At 43.2% G+C, this 20,955-nt stretch overlaps 1 protein-coding gene across 1 annotated transcript in view; it reads left to right on the forward strand.

Moving 5' to 3' along the window:
- Positions 1-229: 229 nt before the first annotated feature.
- The window catches only part of LOC141128337 (heterogeneous nuclear ribonucleoprotein R-like), a 98,071-nt gene continuing 77,345 nt past the window's right edge, over positions 230-20,955 (forward strand). The window contains exon 1 of the mRNA XM_073615576.1: positions 230-382. The gene's annotated coding sequence lies outside the window, so the exon portion shown is untranslated. The remainder of the gene's footprint in view (positions 383-20,955) is intronic.

Below are 20,955 nucleotides of genomic sequence, written 5' to 3' on the forward strand. Positions count from 1 at the left end.
GTGAGGAGCCCAGTGTGGGCCCCTGAGCTTTGTGAACCCTGAATTGCGTGAGGAGCCCAGAGTGGACACCCGAGCTGCGTGAACCCTGAGCTGTGTGAGGAGCCCAGTGTGGGCCCCTGAGCTGTGCTGCCTCATCCATCTCCCAGCAGCCATTGCCGCCGCCTGTCATCCTATGAGCCGTGCTCGGTGTGTGGTTAGTAACACACACCCCCCTCTTCCCGCTCTCTCGTCTCTAGGCTTGCCTCATTGGAAGGCCCCTGATACTTCACGTAGACGACCCCGTACGCAGGGCTCCGTGATTGGGAGAAGAAGACGGGAGAAGGAGGCGGCTTAGCCGGGGAAGACGCGCCATTTTAGCAGCCTAGTACGGCGGTGTGAGCGGGTGAGTGAGAGAGAGAGGAGGGGGACTGGCTGATCTTTGTATACAGACGGGGCTGTGTGTTTTAGTCAGGAAGGATCCCAATCACTGCTCCTCATAGAGCTTTGTGTGGTGAGAGGATGCAGCGTGCACACAGCTCCCGGCTGCACTATATATCTCTGTCATACAGGCTTTCTAGTGTGCATGGTACATGTAGCACGGTACTTCTACCTCCATCTTTGGTGTAATGCAATGAGAGAGATTACACATTGCAGGATGCACAGCCTACCTAGTGCCTTTGGTGACCTGAGAACACTAGCTTGGGATGGAAGTGAGCGATTCTCAGACACACCCACCGTGCACTCTTCTAACCTACAATGGGTCTTCTCATTGGGACATGCACAGCATATTATGCCAGACTTTCCTATAAACAGAGTCCTCCAGCACTGGACCCCCCAGGCCCTGGTGCTTCCATCTTCACCTGCTCTTCCAGGTTCTGTATCTTCAGCTGTTGAATGGCCAGGCTGCCACAGCGTCATTTCCACGTGTGCACAGCAATCACCACAGCACGCAGTGGGGGACATAAATGTGGTCTGAGCTGTGCATGCGTGGGTCTGATCACATTACCATTGGGGGGGGGGGGGGGGGACATTTACGATCAAGACCACTAGAGTCTCTTCTGTTATAACAACCCTGCCTGTCAGCAGTGTTTATAAATATGACTTTATTACCGCTTTAACCACTTTAGATCAGGTCTTCTTCCGCCACTTTTTGTTTACAAGTTGAGTACTAATTTAAAGTGGAACTTTAGTCAGAAAATGAAGTCCTGCTTGATCACTTCAAACTGGCCAATTTTGCAGGTATAGCTATGTAAAACATAACAATAAGTGTCTATATACTGTGTAAAATCCACTAATACAGTCTTGCCCTGCACATGCTCAGTTGCTCTTCATTTTTAGCCACTGCTGAATTTGTAGAGGCCGATCTGCTGACAGCCTTAAAGTGGAATTTAACCCCCCTATACTTTACAGCCAAGGAAGCTGCTTCTGTTTGATCTGCAACTGCCATGGTGCCGCCCATGTAAACAGTTATGACACCAGTCATTTGATGGCTTTTCAGTTTGGGTTGAGGAAACAATCAAATGTGACAGTTTGCATTTCCAGCATTCCAGGAATGTAACTGTTGTTTGAAATCAGTAACTTGATGGGTTTAGTTCATATGTATGATTTACCGCTGTTCAGGGTCTTTGGGCTTCAGCAAAAAGGCAGCCTCCAGCAAGGATAAACAGGAACAATGCTGGAGGCAATTTACAGCACGCTCATTTTTGTAGCATAATTATTAACTTGGAATGTATTTTGTTTGCTAGAGAACATTATTTTTTATCAAGTTGTTATGAGTAAAGTTCCACTTTACTTAAAGTGGATTTAAACCCAATGTCATCCTTTCTAAACTATTGCCATAGGGGTTATCTATAAGGATATACATGCCTTCTGCATGTTTCTTTACCTGTCAAATGTCTCCCCTCTGTCTGTTATGAGAGCTGAAAAACTGCATATTCTGTGGGTGGGTCTGTTGTCTGGAGCTTGGTGGGTGGAGCCGTGATGTCAGTAGACTCCCCGCCCACCTCTACACTCCCCTTGTCAGTATGCATTTTCTCCTGTGTATTTCTAAAACTGAACTTCTGCTATGATCTCTAACATCCAGTGAAAAGACAGGAAAGTAACCACATGACTTCAGCATTCCAAATCATGCTGAGGTGTGGAACAGCCAATCCTTGCAGAGCTGCTGAAGAAAGGAGTGGGGGAGGGAATTAAAAAAAATAATGCATGTCTCTGAGGATTGCTCAGAGATGGATTAACTCTGTGTGGCAAGACTGGGCTCAAATGATAGGAAATCTTATACTCTCTACAGTATGATAAAAAAAAAAAAAAATAATAATTCGGGTTTACATCCACTTTAAGGACCAGGCATATTTTTCAGACTCTGTGTTTACAAGTTAATAAAAATATATATATAATATAATTTTTTTTCCTAGAAAATTACTCAGAACCCCCAAAAATGACTTTTTTTTTTTTTTTTTCCAGACACCCTAGAGAATGGCGGTCGTTGCAATACTTTGTGACACCGTATTTGCGCAGCGGTCTTACAAGCGCAATTTTTGGGGAAAAATACACTTTTTTGACTTAAAAATAAGACAACAGTAAAGTTGTGAAAAATAATGTAATGCCGAGTAAATTGATACCCAACATGTCACGCTTCAAAATTGCGCCCACTCGAGGAATGGTGACAAACTTTTACCCTTAAAAATCTCCATAGACGACATTTAAAAACGTCTACAGGTTACCAGTTTTGAGTTACAGAGGAGGGCTAGTGCTAGAATTATTGCTCTTGCTCTAACGATCGTGGCAATACTTGAAATGTGTGGTTTGAACAGTTTTCATATGCAGGCGTGACACTGCCCTTTTAATTTGGGTCACTTTTATTCCTATTACAAGGGATGTTACATCCCTTGTAATAGAAAAAAAAAGAAGCACGACGGGACCTCTTAAATATGAGATCTGGGGTCAAAAAGAGCTCAGATCTCATATTTACACTAAAATGCAAAACAATTTCCCCTTTAAGAGTTTTGGGCGGAAGTGAGGTTTGACGCCGCTTCTGCCTTCCAATACTATGGAGCTATCTTTCCCTCACTCGGCATCCAGGCAGTGAGGGGAGCGGCAGAGACGACCTGCTGCTGAGACCACTTTTATCAGAAAGAGGACAGTCCGCTGTTTTTAAAAATACTGGGGTTATGGCAACTAGCTGCTGCCTTAATGGTATTTAACATCAAAGTAGCGACGTATAAGGACGGTGGCTGGTCCTTAAGTGGTTAAACTTGTAAACAAAACGTTCCAGAAAAGGCCCAGAAGCAAACGCATACGTGAGTAGCGCCCGCATATGATAACGGTGTTCAAACCACACGTGAGGTATCGCCGCGATCGGTAGAGCGAGAGCAATAATTAGCCCTAGACCTCCGTAGCTCAAAACATGCAACATGTAGAATTTTTTTAAACGTCGCCTATGGCGATTTTTAAGGGTAAAAGTTTGTCGCCATTCCACGAGCGGGAGCAATGTTGAAGCGTAACATGTTGGGTATCAATTTACTCGGTGTAATATTATCTTTCACAATATAAAATATTAAATATGATATATAATATAAAATGGGCTAACTTTACTATTGTCTTATTTTTTTTAATTCAAAAACGTGTATTTTTCCAAAAAAAAGTGTGCTCGTAAGACCGCTGCACAAATACAGTGTGACAAAGTATTGCAACGGCCGCCATTTTATTCTCTAGGGTGTTAGAAAAAAAAATGTATGATGTTTGGGGGTTCTAAGTAATTTTCTAGCAAAAAACCTGTTTTTAACTTGTAAACAACAAATCTAAAAAAGAGGCTTTGTCCTTAAGTGGTTAAAATGGATGTAAACCCTCACATATACCCAGTGAAGTGAACAGCCTCAGATGATACACAGGGATGAAACAAATCCTCCTACATAAGTTTTACTTGTATATCTTCTGTCTTCAGCTTTATATAATGTTTAGAAAGTGCACATCCTGTTAGATTTTCTCTTCCTGGTTAACACTGCAGTGAAGTCTGGGCATACAGCCAAGACAGCTGATTGGAGGAAAGGCGCACAGCCCCTCTATTCATAGGTAGAGACTTTCAGCTCTGAATAGTTCAGGGCTCTGCTAATCTATAGCATCCTCCCCAATACAAAACTCAGGCTGCTTTTATCATATGTCATGAATAACTTGTCAGGAGTTATCAGGCTGATAACAGAAGAATGGAGCAGGAGAAAGCTACGGGACATAGTGCATTGAAGTGAAATAAGAAAACACTTCTGATATGTGCCCAGCTCAAATTTCACGAATCGGGTTTACATCCACTTTAATGCATTACAATTTAACTAAACCCATTTGATTTTAGTTGACGAAAATACGACTAAAATTACTAAAACAAAAATGGCATTTTAAAAGACTGACTAAGGCCCCTTTTACACTGGGGCGGTGGGTCCGTCGGCGGTAAAGCGCCGCTATTTTTAGCGGCGCTTTACCATCAATTTCGCGCTTTGCTGGCGGTATAACTGTGCTGCCCCATTGATTTCAATGGGCAGGAGTTTTTTTAGGAGCAGTGTATACACAGCTCCTTCACCGCTCCAAAGATGCTGCTAGCAGGACTTTTTTTACCATCCTGCTAGCGCACCTCTCCAGTGTGAAAGCCCTTAGGGCTTTCACACTGGAAAGACAGCAGCGGCTCTTTCAGAGCGCTTTGCAGGCGTTATTTTTAGCGCTGTAGTGCCTGCAAATCGCCCCAGTGTGAAAGGGGTCTAAAACTAAAGTTAGAATTAACACTTGACATCTGACAAAACAGAAGTGACAAAATACTCTGTTTCTCAGACCATAGAGATGGGGGCCGTTCCGGTCCCCGATCAGCTCTGTTATCAGCCAGCAGAACTGCCAGCTGCACTTGTGGGTTTCCCGGTGGGACAGGAGAGCCCGAGAAGGAGGCGCAAGGAAGGGGGCGTCCGCTCCCACCGCTTGTAAAAGCAATCCAGCGGCTAATTGGCCACTAGGATTGCTTTTACAAGAAAGCCAGCTGAAAAATGATAACCGGGATGATGCCTGCAGGTGCAGGCATCATTCCGGTATAACCACTTAAAGTTGGGCGACGTACCCATATATTGCTTAGCGTTAAGTGGTAAATGATTGCCGACCTGTGAAAGTTGCCGTTGTGCTAATTGTGTGTCCTTGGTAACCTGACTTGATCTTCATGTTACACTGATTACACAAATTGCCTTATCCCCTTGCGTGCTGCACAGTGTAGTGTCAAAAGGGGAATAAAGCTCTCCTAAAGTAAAGTGCATCCATTTACTTTGTTATATAAGTCAATATTTTGATTAAAGTAATACTTTAATCAGTAGACTTTTATATTTTGCGGTAAATATAAGGGGAAACTATAATTTTAAAAAACTTTTTTTTTTCTAATTATTCCAAAAAAAAGCAAGGAAGTAAAAACATATGTATCCCAATTTGCAAGAAAATGAAAGCCCTAGTTGTCCCTGAAAAATTACACCTAACTTGTTGGGGTAGACTGCAAACACTAAAAAGGGTCGAACTGAAAAACCCCCCCTAGCATTTCTATTTGTGGCCATCATGAGGGCAGATGATCCATATAGCATTTACTTCCTGGAATCCATCTGTCCTTAGCTCAGGCATGCAGGCAGGGTGTGGGCTTAGCTGAGAAAATGTCTCCTCCCCTCCTGAAGACTTCGGGGATGTATGACGCATGCCTTGACCTGGAAACCAGAAAAAAACAATAGCGAGGGCAGGAACAATCAAAAATAGCACCACATCCCATAAATATTGCAAACAGAAAAAAGGAAAATAGGGGTAAACAAACCCCGGGACTTTTAAGGTGCTTGTATTATGGGGTAGATAGACATATACAGCTTATCCATAAAAAAGATTTTTTATTACAATTGATACAAATTACACAACATGGTTAAAAAATATATTTCAGTATCCACATCCAATTTGGGTAGACAGTAGAAAAAAATACCACTCAATAGATACAACTCAACATGTTTCGCTCATTTGGAGCTTCCTCAGGAGTTTTGGTATAAATTATGGTATACTAGAAAGGATAAGAAAAACATGGATGAGATATCGTGTTACATAATAAAATTTACAATTCATAATGTGTAAGTATGTATATGGATAACATGTCATATGAAGCTATAAACAGCTGAAAAAAATCAGAAAGATCAAACAACAATCAAAAAAATCAATCCATCAAAATTAGTAATCTTACCAGGCTGCCAAAGAATTGAATGTGAGTTGGATTTATTATCGATGAATAACATCAGAGATACAAGACATCAGGTAGGTCTCTCAAAGCAAAAGTTCCCATCTATTATGGTCACAGGACACAGAATTGATATATCCTTAATAGGAAAAAATACAGAGGTATGAGGGATGGAATCCAGTAGATGATGTCAATAAGGCATCAAATCTGAGCACCAAAATCAATATAGGGGTTACCTTAGGTGGAATCAAAACTCTTTTGCTAGAGGTAAAAAATCCTCACTGCAAGCACAAGTGGTAGTTTGGAATCACCATAATGTGGAGATTCCCAGCCAGCAATTGAAGGGCCAAGGAGATCTTAATAGTATCCAAAGGTGTAGATGCATAGAGATACAACTGGAAAAACAAAGTAAAGAAAATGCTGGTCAAATGAGGTCCAAATGTATAAACCACTCAGAGATCAAGCCGAGTGATATATAGGACACTTACATATGGTAATGGTTCAGACAGGCATGGAATGGGAGAGAAACAACCTCTCCCCTGGACGGGGAGCTTACGACAGAGGATTGCTGTGTGAGACCGCATTCTTATAGTCCTTCCATCCGGGATGCGGACGTATGGTGAGGAAGCCCGGGGGAGGGGGGGGGTTGGGGGCGTGTGGAAAATGAAAGGAGTGGAGGCATCATGGCGTGACGCTAGACACGTCATTGCTTAGAATGCGCAAGCGCCGAGTAATGAAGAGTACAGAGCGCGTCATTCATCATGGCAAAAGCCAACAGCGCCATCTTGAAAAAGGGAAATAAGTAGGCAGTGTGGAACAGGTAGGGCACATCATTTGTCATGGCAAAAGCCAGCGGCGCCATCTTAGAAAAGGGAAGGATTTAGATGGAATGAATGTCAATGAAAATAGATTGGGTAAGAGATAGCACATTCAAAATGTTAACCCAGAGAGATAATAAAGGATAAATAAATAAATATATTATCCACAACGAAGCTCCCCTCGGGACTAACACCTCCTAGGGCTCCCAAATGAAAGGCGATTGATTACTCGCACAATTCATTGAGTGCCCCTGGCGTCTGTGTGAGCCAAAAAATAGAAGGACAGGAATACAGGTGAATTGGGGATCTAGGAGATGCTTAATTAATGCCATTAATAGCAATAATGGTTGCAGTATTTAGGAATAATTTGAAGGCAGCCTGTGAAGAAATTGAAAAGTACGTTCATATATACAATATTCGAAAACATAAAAAGAAAAGAATGACAAAAGTGTGATTGAAATAGAAAAAGGAAAAATATTATGTTTTAGTTATTAATTTTTAATTTTAAAGAAAAGGTTTAAAGCTAAAGGCATCATTGAGGCCAGGATACTTTAAGGCTGATAGGTCATGTATCTAACGTGCCTCTTGCTGTAAAAGTAACTTGTCATAATTGCCTCACCTATCACCAGGGGGGATATACTCTAAGGCGAAAATTGCATTTTACTGCTATCAAAGTTGATATAGACCAATGTGCCGACTTATCGGGATTTCCACTTTTATGTATTAGGGATTCGGCAAAAAAAAGGTTGCTTGGTCTTGCCAATGTAAAACATTTGACATTCACATTGCATGATGTATACAATGCCAATCGATTGACATCTTACCGAAAAATTGGGTTTGAATAAACAGCCATTGGGAAGCAGGATGCCACGTGCAGCATAAATAAACCTACAAAAATTGCATTTATGGCAGGGTCTACTGCCCTTCTTAGATTCACCAGGAGTCTCGGTTTGGATATCAGAATGGCTGTGCACTAAAGTATCACTAAGTGCCGGTTCACACTGGGACGACTTGTCAGGCGACTTGGCCACCTGACAAGTTGCGTCCCGTTCTGTACAATGGAACCGTTCTAATCGCTCCGACTTAGAAAAAGGTTCCTGTACGACTTTGGGGGCAACTTGCATTGACTTCTATACAGAAGTCGTTTTGCAAGTCGCCGCTTCTGTCGTGTCCAGGTCGCCTGAGGCAGTCGCGCTGCAAGTCGTGCTGCCTCAGTGTGAACCGACACTTAGGGATCGAGATCGCCTGAAGGTGATTTCAGGGTGTGCTTTAAGATGTTTGGAGACTTTTTTGTCTCCCATCAGAAGGTACCAGTATTTTCTCATAATATCTCGCACCTGTCTGTGCTGACCCGAGAACCTGGTAATCAGTCGAACACCTGGGTTTGCCTTTTTTTAGATTTGGGGTCATGTATAAGAGAGGCTCTATTTTGGTTTTTGGCCTTCAAATAAGCTTTCTTCAGACATTTATTACTGTAGCCTCGTTGTTGCAAACGAGACCACAGCAACTTGGTTTCCCCCTCAAAGTCTGAATCAGCACTGCAATTTCGTTTTATTCTCAAATATTGCCCTTAGGGCACATTTGCTACAAGAGATGCAGGGTGGGAGCTAGTGGCGTGGAGCAAGGAATTACCTGCGGAAGGTTTTCGATACAGAGTTGTTCCTATGCTGCCGTCTTTGTTGACCTGATTTTTTTGATTGATCTTTCTGATTTTTTTTCAGCTGTTTATAGCTTCATATGACATGTTATCCATATACATACTTACATATTCTGGATTGTAAATTTTATTGCGTAACACAATATCTCATCCATGTTTTCCCCCCTCACCTTCCAGGACAGCTACTTGAGAGATGATCGGCTCCGCCCTCTACAGGAAACACAAATCAGAATTTAAAAGGCCCCTCCCTTTCCTCTGACCCTCAGTTGTTTTGTGTTTCCAGACCCTCCAGGAGCACCGACACGTTTGTTCTTTTCTTATGGTCTGGTAACTGTGGTTGGTGGACCCCCCTTCTCTGGTTTCATCCAGGACTAGTTGTGGCCAAGTCCTGGATGATGGTCTGTACCAGAAGGGTTTCCTATTTCTAATGCCCCGTACACACGGTCGGACTTTGTTCGGACATTCCGACAACAAAATCCTAGGATTTTTTCCGATGGATGTTGGCTCAAACTTGTCTTGCATACACACGGTCACACAAAGTTGTCGGAAAATCCGATCGTTCTAAACGCGGTGACGTAAAACACGTACGTCGGGACTATAAACGGGGCAGTGGCCAATAGCTTTCATCTCTTTTTTTATTCTGAGCATGCGTGGCACTTTGTCCGTCGGATTTGTGTACACACGATCGGAATTTCCGACAACGGATTTTGTTGTCGGAAAATTTTATCTCCTGCTCTCCAACTTTGTGTGTCGGAAAATCCGATGGAAAATGTCCGATGGAGCCCACACACGGTCGGAATTTCCGACAACACGCTCCGATCGGACATTTTCCATCGGAAAATCCGACCGTGTGTACGGGGCATAAGGGTTACTTGCCTTTGTAAAATGGTGGCAACTCCCTTTCTTTCCCCAGCGCTGCTGTGTGGAACTGTGTCCTCCTAATTGCTTCATTCCGGTGTACCAAGATGGCGTCAGGAGGACTTCCGGTGATGCAGCAAGATGGCGCCGGAACCGGAAGTCACATGACGCACTTCCGGACGCCGAGGAGCATGGTGTGGAGACACTGAGGACATGCTGCAGGGGAATGGCCTGCTAAAAACGCCATTCTAGGCGCAGTTTTTGCGGTACAGCAGCAGTCTTCTCTGCGACCATTCTCCGCTTGCTTCATGGAGCCTGAGGACAGGTCTGAGGATGGAACGTCCGCTCGTATTGAACCAGCGGCAGCATCCGGGTCCCATACTGCCCCCAAGGTAAGCCCTGGTCTGTGGATAGCTACAGCAAGGGACTTCTTTTGTATGGATCCTTTTTATTCATGGCCTTGTTTCTGCTCTCTTCTAGGCCAAACTGTTGAAGAAGAAATGTGGGAACTGTAGAGCCAGGCTCTCTGATAGTTATAAAAAGCTATGTTTAAGCCCTCCCTCTTCTAGACCCATAGCTCAAGATCCTTCAACCTCTGCCAAGTCCCTTCCCTTATTAGTATCTGAGACTATTAGTTCACGCAATACCTCTGATCTGGAGGAGGGTGAGAATTCAGTCTCTTCATCTGATGAAAAGTCTGCATCAGAGGAGGATACAGGTAGCATCCAAGTATCTCTTCCAGTTGAGGATATTGATGAACTATTAAAAGCAATTTATACCTCAGAGCAGATTGAGATGCCACAGCATGCTCAATCTGTACAGGATAAAATGTATAGGGGCCTTCAGGGACGGAAATCTAGAACCTTTCCGTCCCTGAAGGCCCTTATAAATCTTAGAGACGTGATTCTATCTGAATGGAAAGAACCTGAAAAAAGGTTGTTCCAATCCAGAGGACACAAAAGAAGATTTCCTTTTCAGCCTGACTTTGAGGAGGTTTTCTTTAAGTGTCCTAGATTAGATACCCCTATGTCGCAGGTGTCCAAAAGATCAGATCTTTCTTTTGAGGATTCTGAGTTCCTTAAGGATCAAATGGATAGGAAGGCTGACTCGTTGCTGCATAGGGCCTGGGATGCTTCAGCTTTTTCTTTAGGCCCAGCGGTTGCATCTACCTGTGTGGCTAGAAATTTAGACGTATGGGTTCAGCGTCTAGATGATCTTCTGGCATCTGACACCCCCAAGGAAGAGATTAGAGAGTCCCTCCCACTCATTGCCAAGTCAGTCACCTTCTTAGCTGATGCAGCAGCAGATTCAGTGAAATCCGCAGCTAGGGCTTCTGCTCTCATTAATTCAGCTAGGCAAGCTATCTGGTTTAAATCTTGGGAAGGTGACCTTATCTCCAAAAATAAGCTCTGTGGCATTCCTTTCGAAGGCAAACTGTTGTTTGGTTCTTCCTTAGAAGTCTTATCTCGCTCCTCCTGAGAAAGGTAGTCGATTCCCTTCTTCCCAAAGGAATAAGAGGCCTTTTCATGGCTTCCAAAACAAGGCTAATTTTAAAGCCAACAGGCAACGGGCTAAAAAGAAATGGTTCTTTAACAAAGACAAACTCAAAGGAGGAACTCCCTTTGCTCCTTCAGCCCCTTCCGAAAATACCCAGTGACGCCAGGTTAGGGGTAGGGGGAAGATTGTGCCATTTCATCAAGGAATGGGCAGAGATTTTCACCAATTCCTTCATCCTTCAAACTTTGGTAAAGGGTTACAGATTGGAGTTCAAAAATATCCCCCCCCCCCCCCCAGAGTTTTTTTCATACCCACCTGCCGAGAGACGGCAAGCCATGTTAAATTTGATCTGTGTGTGGGAAACAGGGAGTTATTCTCCTGTCCCAGAAGATCAGAAGTTCCGGGGATTTTATTCACACGTCTTTCTGGTCAAGTAAACTTCCGGCGGCTTTCGTATGGTCATAAATTTAAGCGTCCTGAACCTATACATAGTTTCCAGACGTTTCCGTTTGGAAAATATTTATTCAGTAAGAAATCTGTTGTTACCAGAGGTCTTCATGGTGACCCTGGATCTTCAGGACGCTTGTCTTCATGTACCAATCTGCCAGAGCCACCGAAGGTTCCTCAGGTTTGCAGTGCTCGTGGGAAACGAGCCGTCTCATTGGCAGTTCAATGCCCTTCCTTTTGGTCTCTCGGCAGCACCGAGGATTTTCACAAAAATCATGGCCGAAGTCATGGCCTTTTTTCGGATTCAAGGTGTATCAATTGTCCCATATCTAGACGTTTTTTTTTTATTTTTATTTTTTTTTTTCTCAGGGCAAGGAGTCCCTTATTCATGACCTACAGTTGGTTTTGCGGACCTTTCAAAAATTAGGGTGGAAGGTCAACCAACAGAAGTCTTGCCTAGTACCCTCACAGAGCATACTTTTTCTGGGTTATCTAATAGACTCTGTTGCCCTAAAGATTTTTCTTCCCGAAGAGAAAATTGTGAAAATTCTTCTCTGTGCAGACCTTCAAACTGCTCCCTCAGACCTCCCTGCGGCGTATCATGCAGTTGCTGGGCCTATTGACTGCAGCCATTCCAGGGGTGCCTTGGGCTCAATTGCATTCCAGACCCCTTCAGGCTTTTCTTTTGCTCCATTGGGATTGCAGGAAAAATTCTCTGGCTCAGCAGGTAAAACTACCAGAAGGGAATTTTCTAGATCTCGCCTGGTGGGAGCAGCAAGAACATCTGCAGAGGGGGAAGGATTGGGCACAACATTGCCCGATCAAGATTACCACAGGCGCTAGTCTGTGGGGTTGGGTGCTCAAGGAGCCTGGTTGCCAGAGGAAGCAGGTCGCTCCTCGAATTTCAGAGAACTTCTGGCTGTGAGGAAAGCACTTATGTCTCTGGGAGAGAGGGTCTATTCAAAGGACCTTTTTAATATTTTCAGACAATGCCACAACAGTGGCGTACTTGAACAAGCAAGGGGGCACTCGCTCGGAATCACTTCTGTCATTAACGCAGCAGATTCTGTTCTGGGCAGAGATCTGTGTCTCTTCAGTAAGGGCAGTTCACATCAAGGGGTCAGAAAACGTGCTGGCGGACTTTCTGAGCCAAGTGAGCATCAGTTCCAGCGGTTGGGAACTACATCAAGGCACGTTCCAGGAGGTGGTGCTAAGATGGGGTCTCCCCGTAGTGGATCTTTTTGCCTCCGGTCTCAACAAGAAACTACCGGCGTTCTTCTCTCTGGAGAGAGAAACAGAGTCCTTGGGGACGGGTGCACTGTCCTTCCCTTGGGACTTCAGCTTGGCCTATGCCTTCCTTCCTTTTTCCCCTTTTGCCCCTAGTGGTTTGGAAAATTATTCAGGACAGAGCAGAAGTCATTCTGATTGCCCCCTAGTGGCCCAGGAGGAGTTGGTTCTCCTCTCTGAAGGCCCTATCTGTGTAACCCTCAGACCTTCCATTTGACGGCCTGGAGGCTGAGCGGTGCATCCTACAGTTAAATGGATGTTCAGAGAGGGTTATTCATACTGTCCTGGACAGCCATAAATTGGTCACAAGAAGAATCTGTGGGAAAGTTTTTGGAAAACTTTTATTTCCTGGCAAAGGAAATCTGGTTTAGATTCTTTTTCCACTCCCTGCATTTTAGATATTCTGCAGGAGGGAGTGAAAAAGGGTCTCTCTGTCAACACCTTTAGGGTTCAGGTTGCTGCCCTATCTTTATTTTCAGAGAGAAGACTAGCGGTAGATTCCTTAGTCAGGAGGTTCCTTTTAGCCAGATCTAGGCATACTCCCAGGATCCTCAAACATGTTCCTCCCTGGGATCTGTCGTTGGTATTAAATGCACTAACAAGGGCTCCTTTTGAGACTTTGCATGAGGCTTCCCTGGAAATGATTTCTTTGAAATTGTCCTTCCTTTTGGCTATTACGTCAGGGCGAAGGATTCCGGATCTAGAGTCTCTTTCCTGTAAAGATCCCTTCCTGAGGATTTTAGAGAATATGGTGGTGATTAAAACCGATCCACTCTATTTACCCAAAGTTTCTTCCAACTTTCATAGGTCCCAGGAGGTAGTTTTCCCTAGTTTCTGCACCTCTCCCAAAAATGCGGAAGAGGAAAGGTTTGGTCTTTTAGACGTTAAGAGGTGTCTTCTACTTTATCTAGAAAAGACCAGTGGGTTTAGGAGTTCCTCCCAACTGTTTTGTTCAGTGGCCCCAAGAAGGGGTCCAATGCATCTAAAAGTTCTATTGCTAGGTGGATTAGGGGAGCTATCTGTGAGGCATATAAAGCGTCAGGTCGCACCCCTCCTTCTAGAATTAGGGCCCATTCAACGAGATCCATGGCCACATCATGGGCAGAAAGAGCGGGAGCTTCATGGGAAGATATCTCTAAAGCTGCCGTCTGGCCCTCCTCTCATGCATTTGTCAAGCATTATAGAGTTCAGATGCTTTCCAGCCAGGACCTTTCCTTTGGTGGGAAAGTGCTTCAGGCTGCCGTCCCTCCCAAAGGTATAATATCTTGCTTATCCTCTCAAGTAGCTGTCCTGGAAGGTGAGGGGGGAAAACCCCGTTAGACTTACCGGTAACGGTATTTCCAGGAACCTTCCAGGACAGCGTCTATATTCCCACCCTATTCTATTTTTTCACTGGTCAACCATGTTTTCCTGATGGTGGTGTGTTTTATGTTTTCTATTTTTTTCCTCTGCCGAGTGCACCTTCGGTGGAGGTTACTTGATCTTCTAAACAACTGAGGGTCAGAGGAAAGGGAGGGGCCTTTTAAATACTATCTGATTTGTGTTTCCTGTAGAGGGTGGAGCCGATCATCTCTCAAGTAGCTGTCCTGGAAGGTTCCTGGAAATACTGTTACCGGTAAGTCTAACGGGGGTTTTTCTTATCCTTTCTAGTATACCATAATTTATACCGAAACTCCTGAGGAAGCTCCAAATGAGTGAAACATGTTGAGTGGTATCTATTGAGTGGTATTTTTTTCTACTGTCTGCCCAAATTGGATGTGGATACTGACATATTTTTTTTTAACCATGTTGTGTAATTTGTATCAATTGTAATAAAACATCTTTTTTATGGATAAGTTGTATATGCCTATCTGCTAGGGCTGGGGGGGGGGAAATCGATTTAAATCTTGAATCGAGTTGAGAGGTCAAATGGATTCAAAATTTAAGCAAATCGATTTTTTTTTTTAGATTTTTTTTTTTTTTTTTTTCTCACCGCGCCGGTCCTGAGGTGCTGCGGGCATGAGTTTTTAGGCGAGGCCGCGGCTTCGGCCTAGTCCGCGAGGCCGGACGCCACGGACTAGGCTGAAGCCGTGGCCTCGCCTAAAAGCTCATGCCCGCAGCGTCTCAGCACCGGCGCGGTTTCCAAAGAAAAAAAGAAAACTCGATTCGAATCGTAAATCGAGTTTTTTTTAAGAGAATCGAAGATTTTTTTTTTTTCTTAAGAAAATCTCCCAGCCCTACTATCTACTCTATCTACCCCATAATATAAGCACCTTAAATGTCCTGTGGTTTGTTTACCCCTATTTTCCCTTTTTCTGGAAACCAGAAAGTAACTGAAGAAATGTAAAAATTATATACTTTCCTGTCAATTTACTATGGCTAGCAGCATAACAATTAAAAATAGCCAATATTGTTTGAGAGAGTGATGTTCCACTTTAATAGTTATACTGGGCTTCACTTACAACAGCCCCTAAAGTGGTATTTACTACCTCCTGCCCGCCGTATAGACAAATGACAGCGGACAGGATGCTCCGTTGTTCTGGGACATCGTCATATGGGGGCGCAGCGTGTCGATCGCGGCCTTGCTGTCTTACTGGGACACAGTGCGACCCCCATCTTGGCAAAGAGCCGATGCTGGGGCTCTTTACCCATGTGATCAGCTATGTCCAATAGCCCAATCAAAACAAGGAAATGCCGTTTATTATCTCTCTTCGCCTCACACGTTCAGAGCAGATCAGTGGCAGATCAGTGGCAACTCCTCACAGGGAAGACCTCTACAGATCGTCAGGGCACTGATGATCAGTGCAGCCCCAACTGTGCCCATCTGTGAGGCAAGTCCTTGCTGCCTTTCAGTTTAGCCTTATCAGCGAACATCGGTGAAGGAGAAAAATTTACTTCTTTACAAAATTTTCTGACAGAAACTAAACAAAAAAAGAGCAACCAATTTTGAAAAAAAAGCAATATTTTTTACTTTTTGCTATAATATATATCCCCCAAAAATATATAAAAAAACAATTTTTTTCCTCAGTTTAGGCTGAAATTTATTTTTCTACATATTTTTGGTAAAATGCAATAAGCGTATATTGATTGGTTTGCGCAAAAGTAATGCCCCGTACACACGGTCGGATTTTCCAACGGAAAATGTGTGATAGGACCTTGTTGTCGGAAATTCCGACCGTGTGTAGGCTCCATCACACATTTTCCATTGGCTTTTCCGACACGCAAAGTTTGAGAGCAGGATATAAAATTTTCCTACAACAAAATACGTTGTCGGAAATTCCGATCGTGTGTACACAAATCCGACGGACAAAGTGCCACGCATGCTCAGAATATATAAAGAGATGAAAGCTATTGGCCACTGCCTCGTTTATAGTCCCGACGTACGTGTTTTACGTCACCGCGTTTAGAACGATCGGATTTTCTGACAACTTTGTGTGACCGTGTGTATGCAAGACAAGTTTGAGCCAACATCCGTCGGAAAAAATCCTAGGATTTTATTGTCAGAATGTCCGAACAAAGTCCGACCGTGTGTACGGGGCATTATACTGTCTACAAAATAGGGGATAGTTTTATGGCTTATTTATTTTTTACTAGTAATGGCGGTGATCTGCGATTTTTATCGGGACTGCGACATTATGACGGACACGCTGGACAATTTAGACACATTTTTGTGACCATTGGCATTTTTGCAGCGATCAATGCTATAAAATTGCACTAATTACTGTAAAAATGTCACTGGCAGTGAAGGGGTTAACCACTAGGGGGCAGTGGAGGGGTTAAGTGTGTCCTAGTGTGTGTTCTAACTGAAGGGGGATGGGACTGTGCAACAGAGATGACAGAATGCTGTTCATACTCTGTATAAACAGACGATCTGTCTGTTCTCCCCTCAGAGAACCGGAAACTGTGTTTACACACACAGATCCCGGTTCTCTGTATGCCCCGAGTGATCGCGACCGCTGGGGACTCGCATCGGCTCCATGGGCGAGCAGGGGGCACGCGCTCCCTAGTGGCCGTCTGTTACGACGTAACATGAGGGCGATTCGTGCAGCCGAGCCATGTTGCCGCAGTATAACTGTGGCGGCTGGTCGGCAAGCGGTTAAAAACTCAGCAGTGATTAAATAGTATTTAATAAATACCACCAAAAGAAAGCTCTATTTGTGTGGGAAAAAAAAAATTTTATTTGGATACAGTGTTGCATGACCGCACAATTGTCATTCAAAGTGCGACAGCACTGAAAGGTGCAAAATTGGCCTGGGCAGAAAGGGGGCAAAAGTGCCCAGTATTGAAGCGGTTAAAACCACCTTCACCCCCCCCCCCCTTTTTTTTTTTTTTAATCTAGTTCAAGTGCTGATTATAATACAGTATTGCTTCTCTTGAAACCCTTTCATCCAGTTAAATGCTATCCCCTGATCACTGCCCCCCTTTTCAGTTTTAGGATGGCTCCTTTCTCTCAGTGTCCTATGGAGCCCCCCCTCACATGCACCCTTCCAGCTGGCTCTGTCAATGCAAACACACAGCACTATGGCAAACCACTCCCCTGCTCCTGCTTCCAAGCTATTTGAATGATAGTTGCTGGTGCCTTACTGTCCCTTTGTTACCAATACTTGGTGTATGCACTACCTCACACTTTGCATTGTGTTAAGTTACCAAAAAAATATAAGTCTACAGCTATGTATGTATTAACAGGTACATAGCATACTTTATGAGTAAATGTATGCTTTTGGAAATCCTCACTGGTGGTGTGAATGTTTATTGGCCTGTTGGTATTCAATCAGTATTTCCTATTGTTCTGTGTCAAAGCGTGATTGCAAGATACAGTGGGGCAAAAAGGTATTTAGTCAGCCACCAATTGTGCAAGTTCTCCCACTTAAAAAGATGAGAGGCCTGTAATTGTCATCATAGGTATACTTCAACTATGAGAGACAAAATGTGGAAACAAATCCAGACAATCACATTGTCTGATTTTTAAAAAATAATTTATTTGCAAATTATGGTGGAAAATAAGTATTTGGTCAATATCAAAAGTTCATCTCAATACTTTGTTATATATCCTTTGTTGGCAATGACAGAGGTCAAACATTTTCTGTAAGTCTTCACAAGGTTGTCACACACTGTTGCTGGTATGTTGGCCCATTCCTCCATGCAGATCTCCTCTAGAGCAGTGATGTTTTGGGGCTGTCACTGGGCAACACAGACTTCCTCCAAAGGTTTTCTATGGGGTGGAGATCTGGAGACTGGCTAGGTCACTCAAGGACCTTGAAATGCTTCTTACGAAGCCACTCCTTCATTGCCCGTGCGGTGTGTTTGGGATCATTGTCATGCTGAAAGACCCAGCCACGTTTCATCTTCAATGCCTTGCTGATGGGAGGAGGTTTGCACTCAAAAATCTCACGATACATGGTCCCATTCATTCTTTCATGTACACAGATCAGTCGTCCTGTTCCCTTTGCAGAGAAACAGCCCCATAGCATGATGTTGCCACCCCAGGGCTTCACAGTAGGTATGGTGTTCTCTCTCCTCCAAACACGGCGAGTTATGTTTCTACCAAACAGTTCTACTTTGGTTTCATCTGACCATATGACATTCTCACAATCCTCTTCTGGATTATCCAAATGCTTTTTTAGCCTTTGTTACGTTGGTCCCAGCTCTCTGCAGGTCATTCACTAGGTCCCCCCGTGTGGTTCTGGGATTTTTGCTCACCATTCTTGTGATCATTTTGACCCCACGGGGTGAGATCTTGCATGGAGCCCCAGATCGAGGGAGATTATCAGTAGTCTTGTATGTCTTCCATCTTCTAATTATTGTTCCCACAGTTGATTTCTTCACACCAAGCTGCTTGCCTATTACAGATTCGGTCTTCCCAGCCTGGTGCAGGTCTACAAATTTGTTTTTGGTGTCCTTCGACAGCTCTTTGGTCTTCACCATAGTGGAGTTTGGAGTGTGACTGTTTGAGGTTGTGGACAGGTGTCTTTTATACTGATAACTAGTTCAAACAGGTGTCATTAATACAGGTAATGAGTGGAGGACAGAGAAGCCTCTTAAAGAAGAAGATACAGGTCTGTGAGAGCCAGAAATCTTGTTTGTAGGTGACCAAATACTTATTTTCCACCATAATTTGCAAATAAATTCTTTAAAAAATCAGACCATGTGATTGTCTGGATTTGTTTCCACATTTTGCCTCTCATAATTGAGGTATACCTATGATGACAATTGCAGGCCTCTCTCATCTTTTTAAGTGGGAGAACTTGCACAATTGGTGGCTGACTAAATACTTTTTTGCCCCACTGTATGTGGCGATCTGTATTTCAGCTACTGTATAAGAAAGTATTTTGCTTAGATTTGCTAAGAAAACAAAAAATGTGCCAAGATCAGTGCTGGACATTTATTATTTTTTAAGTATAAAATCCTGCACTGTCTTGGGTAAATACAAGAAACACCTTTGCCCTCGTGCACATTGGGCGTCAAACATTGCTTTCAAAGGTGTTTTGACTTGAGCGAACACTTCAATGGCCAGAATAAATTATTATTCTGGCCAGTAAAATGAATGAATGCCAAACACTTGACACACCTAAATGCGGCTTTAGGCATGTATTTTATGCTGGTTTTGTGTTTTAGCCAGACTAACAAAGCAAAAATGAAAGTGGTATTCTTCCCAAAAGCAAACGTTACTATATTGCAGTTTAACAATTGGTATTATGCCTGCATTGGATTACATTTTTTTTTTCACCTGGTGATCCAGTCAGTAAGTCCGTTTTGTCTAAAGACCAAGCTCTCCTGCAAACTCAATTAGTTGAGTGTTGAGACAAACCATTTAACACTGATGGGTTTGTCTAATCCGCTCTTATTTATTCATGTAAAATCTTTATCTTAACAAACAAAACTGTGACCTCCCAGATTAACAACGCTGCTGTCTACTGTGCCCCTGGGCTTCTTCATCCAGAGTTGGGGGCACTCTAATACAGGAGGTGTGTTACTAGCTAGATCATGAGGTGAAAATGAATGCAGCCATCACATCTAAGGATTCATAAGCTGCAATATATTTTTGGTTTTGAGTTTATTACCACTTTAAAGTAAGTACTGCTTAGCAGGGTCTGCATTATTTGGTTGAAAATCTGATCTTTTTAGGTATCCGTTTTCTATAATCTCAGGACACTTGATTGTGATGAGAGGGGCTTTTGTGTGTTGGGGATCACCCCAAATATTACTGCGATGTGACTTGAAGCAGAAAGTACTGTAGTACACCCAAAAACAACAATAGTGATAGTGAGAGCAATTTGGAAGATGCTATAGGGTTGAACTTGAGTATATTTGCTTTTAAGAAGTAGTATTCACTATCGTTTTATCTTTTGAAATTTTGTTACAACTTGGAATTAACCACTTCAGCCCCGGAAGGATTTACCCCCTTCCTGACCAGAGCACTTTTTACAATTTGGCACTGCGTCGTTTTAACTGCTAATTGCGCGGTCATGCAATGCTGTAACCAAACGAAATTTGCGTCCTTTTCTTCCCACAAATAGAGCTTTCTTTTGATGGTATTTGATCACCTCTGCCGTTTTTATTTTTTGCGCTATACACGGAAAAAGACCGAAAATTTTGAAAAAAAATGATATTTTCTACTTTTTGTTCTAAAAAAAATCCAATAAACTCAATTTTAGTCATACATTTAGGCCAAAATGTATTTGGCCACATGTCTTTGGTAAAAAAAATGTCAATAAGTGTATATTTATTGGTTTGCGCAAAAGTTATAGCGCCTACAATCTAGGGTACATTTTCTGGAATTTACACAGCCTTTAATTTATGACTGCCTATGTCGTTTCTTGAGGTGCTAAAATGGCAGGGCAGTACAAAACCCCCCAAATTACCCCATTTTGGAAAGTAGACACCCCAAGGAAATTGCTGAGAGGCATGTTGAGCCCATTGAATATTCATTTTTTTTTGTCCCAAGTGATTGAATAATGACAAAAAAAAAAAATTACAAAAAGTTGTCACTAAATGATATATTGCTCACACAGGCCATGGGCATATGTGGAATTGCACCCCAAAATACATTCTGCTGCTTCTCTTGAGTACGGGGATACCACATGTGTGGGACTTTTTAGGAGCCTAGCCGCGTACGGGACCCCGAAAACCAATCACCGCCTTCAGGATTTCTAAGGGCGTACATTTTTGATTTCACTCTTCACTGCCTATCACAGTTTCGGAGGTCATGG

This window comes from Aquarana catesbeiana, linkage group LG02 (assembly GCF_042186555.1).
Source record: "Aquarana catesbeiana isolate 2022-GZ linkage group LG02, ASM4218655v1, whole genome shotgun sequence".
Classification (NCBI taxonomy): Eukaryota; Metazoa; Chordata; class Amphibia; order Anura; family Ranidae; genus Aquarana; species Aquarana catesbeiana.